Below are 4,362 nucleotides of genomic sequence, written 5' to 3' on the forward strand. Positions count from 1 at the left end.
CCAATGGGCTGAACATTTGCAACATCCACGCTTACTGCGATTCTCAGTTAGTCGCAAATCAATACAGCGGAGAATACAAGGCAAGGGACGAAAGAATGGACGCATATCTAAAACTCGTCCAGGACCTGGCCCAAGACTTCAACCACTTCGCCCTCACAAGAATTCTTCGCTTGGAAAACACCCAAGCAGATGCCTTGGCTGCGCTCGCGTCAATCTCGGATCCATGACTAAAACGGGTAATCCCAGTGGAATTCATTGAACATCCGAGCATCGGACCGCCGGTGATCGCCGGAATACGGTTGCGATAGCCCATGGCTAGAGCCGATCCGAGCCTACATAGCCGACGGAACGCTGCCCGCCGAGAAATGGGCGGCACGCAAAATTAAAACCCAAGCCGCACGATATGTAACGGTAGAGGGAGAAATCTATAAATGGAGATTCTCCGGCCCACTCATGACCTGCGCCGAGGGAGAGAAAGCGAGAAAAGTGATGGAAGAGGTCCATTCCAGATCGTGCGGAAACCAGTCCGGTGGAAGGTCACTTGCAGTCAAAATAAAACGCCACGATTATTACTGGCCAACTATGATCAAAGACTGCAAGAAATTCGCATCAAAATGCGAAATGCCAAAGGCACGCGCCCACCATCCATCGATCTGCGGAGGTCCTCTCGTCCATTTCATCTCTGTATCCCTTTATGCAATGGTCCATGGATATCGTTGGACCTTTACACAATTTAAAACAGAAACACTTCCTTTTGGTCCTTACGGATTTCTTTTCGAAGTGGGTAGAAGCAGAATCCTACGCAAGTATCAAAGACGTACAAGTCGAGAGCTTCGTATGGAAGAACATTATCAACAGGCACGAAGTCCCTTACGAAATTGTAACAGACAACGGATCTCAGTTCATCTCTACCTGATTTGACGCGCTCTGTGAGAAGTGGCAGATACGGCTGAACAAGTCAACTCCTAGATATCCAGAATGTAACGGCCAGGCAGAGACCATTAGCAAAAACCGTCCTTGACGGGTTAAAAAAGCGCTTAGAAGCCAAAAAGGGACGATGGGCAGATGAGCTCGAAGGAGTTCTTTGGTCACATCGTACAACCCCAAGACGGGCTACGGGAGAAACCCCCTTTGCCCTTGTTTACGGGACGGAATGCATGATCCCATCGGAAGTAGAATTTCTCAGAGTGCAGAGAAGATTCCTCCCCGAACGAGAAGATCTCAACAACGCGATGCTACTAGACGAACTCGATCTCATTAACGAGCGACGAGATCAAGCTCTCATAAGAATCCAAAACTACCAGCACGCTGCCGCGAAATACTACAATTCAAACGCTCGCCACCGCAGGTTCAAGGAAGGTGATCTGGTTCTGCGCAAAGTCTTCCAAAACACTGCCGAACGTAACGCATGAAAACTGGGAGCAAACTGGGAAGAACCATACAAGGTCATAAAGGTGGTCCGACCAGGATCGTACCAAATCGCGAACATGCAAGACGTCAAGATCCAAAGAACCTTGAACGCGATGCATCTTAAAAAATACTACCAATAATCGCAACGTGGGAACTAAGAACTACGAGATGGCTTGATCCCCTAAAAAAGGTACGTAGGCAGCTCGCCAAGGGAGTTCAGCTATCCCCCCATCTTAAAAAGGGGGGGGGGAGTGGGTACGTATACTCGTATACTCCCACGACTTTCAAAAAACTCGACCTTTTTCGAATTTTACTGCGGAAAAACGCGACCTTACAGTCGCCAATCCCACTATTAACCAAACGGCTAAGGTGGCAATCTAAGACTCGCTCTAAGCGCCTAAGCAAAATCGATTAGTTATCACACTAAATCCGACAAACCCTCGAACGCTCGTAAAAGAGTCATCCTTCGGAAAAAGCCCGCGAACAAATGCGACACAAAAGAAAAGGTCAACTTTCGGCTCTGCGAGACGTCGCTACACGCTTAAAGTTACAATTTTTTCGACATCTACAGAAACGACGTTCTCGTTTCCAAAACAAACTTAGTACACCTCTAACGGTAAAATGCCTTTAAACTGGCATCATTTCTTTGTTGCTGATCACAACAAACGAACCCTAACGTCCTAAATAGACATCAGCCGCCCTCGAAAGGATAGGCTCTCTTACATCCGACAAAGATACCATAGCGGGCTATACAAGAAATTCAAAATTTTGGTCAGCATCTCCAAACGGCCTTTGGAGGTAGCTCGATTCGTGTCAAGACAAGTCGTATAAGCCGATAACAATTCGCGGAATTTATATCGGTACGAATCACGCTAAAATCGCAAACAGGCAAAACGAAAGCCGACTTGTCATCACATAGCCTCAGTCCGAGAGTAAACCTAGGTCTTGCCCTAAACCCAGCCTTGCTGGATCTTGACATCTCAAAGGCATAATATCAACACCCTGATATGAGATCCCAAAACTTGTCTCTTCACTTAAATCTGTACGTTTTCACGAGCTTTCGCATAAAGCAGAAAACCACGTAAACTCGTGTACTCAACAAACGATGGATACAGTGATCATCCGAGGGGGAATGAGACGATAACTCACACCCTCGCCCTCTAACTTTGAAAAACAGAAGTTCTCTCGATTTATAACAACCGAAACGTTTTATTGATTGCGCCAAGCATCTTACAAAAAGCCCTAACAAGGGCAGGGATTCGAAGCCACCAACGGCCAGTCCTGGATCATACAAATTACGGCCTCATGAACAGGCCAAAGCAAAACAAAGAAAATCCCCGAAAGGTTCATTACCCTAGGCATTCCTCGGAGCACCGCCTTCATCCACAACCTCATCGGAGCTCGGGACCGCATCGCCATCACCTCCCTCAGCCACTTCACCGTCACCTCTCTCGACTGCATCGCCCTCGCCTTCTTCGGCTGCACGGCCTTGCCCTTCGGTCTCATCCAAACACAGCGTGAGGGTGCATTCAGATTTCAGGAGAGAGAGGATCGAATCGAAGTCACCTTCGGAGGCCATCAGTTCCTCCTTATGAGACAGAATACTGGCCTCTTCAGAGTCCAGAGTCGGAACCGCTTCACCTTTGAGTAGCTGGATCTCACCTGTTGCGGCCAGCAATTCAGCGGCTGAACCAGAGGTCGACCCAACACCCTACTCAACCAGCCAAGGCGTCAACAAGGATATACGTGCACTAAAAATGCCATATCTTACAAACCAGGAGGGTTTAAATCATGAGTCTAATTTTTATGGATTTCACACTCAAGAAGGAGTCCAGGCCAAATTGAATTGGGCCAATATATTCACGGATCCAAAATATACACGGAACAAGAAATTATGAATTTTACAAGTCAGAGGTTTTCCAGCCCGTCCATCTGCGAATACCCGACTTTAGAAGGAGATTTAAGCTCAAGTAAGGGGCGGCCTGAAGCAAGACCCATCATAGGAGTCAATAGGAGTTTATCAGCTTTCCAGAAAGCCCAAGATCAGGAGAAATGGCCACTGAATTATGAAGTTATGATCCAATCTCCAAAACCGGTCAATCCAGTTCTACACTTGCCTCAATTGGAAGCTAACCGGTTCAATCAGCTTCAAACCAGACATTGGCGACCAGGAGATCATTTCAACCAATCAGGAGATATTCTAGGAGTCCAGGAGGAGTTCTGCAAGTTCATACCATGTACCAGCAACCATTGGATCAGGAGGATCCTCATTTACTCAAACCTGCCTTATTTGGAGCAAACCGATATTAATGTCCAACAGTTCTTTTCTCTTCAGATCAGGCACGAGATCAGAACCTATCAAGCACCCAGGAATGTCCCAAGGAAGCTTTCTTATCCATTAAAACCTTCCAGGTTCAAGAAGAATCAAGTTTCTCACTTGGAGCCAAAATCCCATAAAAGGCTCCAACGGCTAGTTTTTCGATTTTGTTACTTTGCTTGATTTGTTTCCTTTTCTATTTGTTTTAGAACGTTAGGACCTTTGTCTCTGAGCCTTATATAACCTCCTAGACGTCCATTGTAAAGAGCACCCTTAATCACCAAGTTAATAGAAAGTTTATTCAGTTTTATCAAAGTTGTTCTTTGTATAAAATAACGGTCTTTAGGATTCAAAGAGAGATTCTTTGCTGTCTTATTGATTTTGTGAGTCTAGTTTGTTTGTGCAAATCAAAAAAGCTCAGTACACAGATTGAGAGAGTCAATCACTTCGATCTATCATTCCATCAGATTGAGAGATTCAATCAAACCTTCCTCCGCAAATCCACTTCAGTTCATCATCTAATCAAGCTGAGAGTGATACACATCCAGCAGCTTGATTCCATCCTATCCTTTGTTTATTTATCTTGTTTTATTATCATTATCATCATCATTTCATTCGTTTTCATATTTGTTTCT

This window comes from Brassica oleracea, chromosome C5 (assembly GCF_000695525.1).
Source record: "Brassica oleracea var. oleracea cultivar TO1000 chromosome C5, BOL, whole genome shotgun sequence".
NCBI classification, from domain to species: Eukaryota; Viridiplantae; Streptophyta; class Magnoliopsida; order Brassicales; family Brassicaceae; genus Brassica; species Brassica oleracea.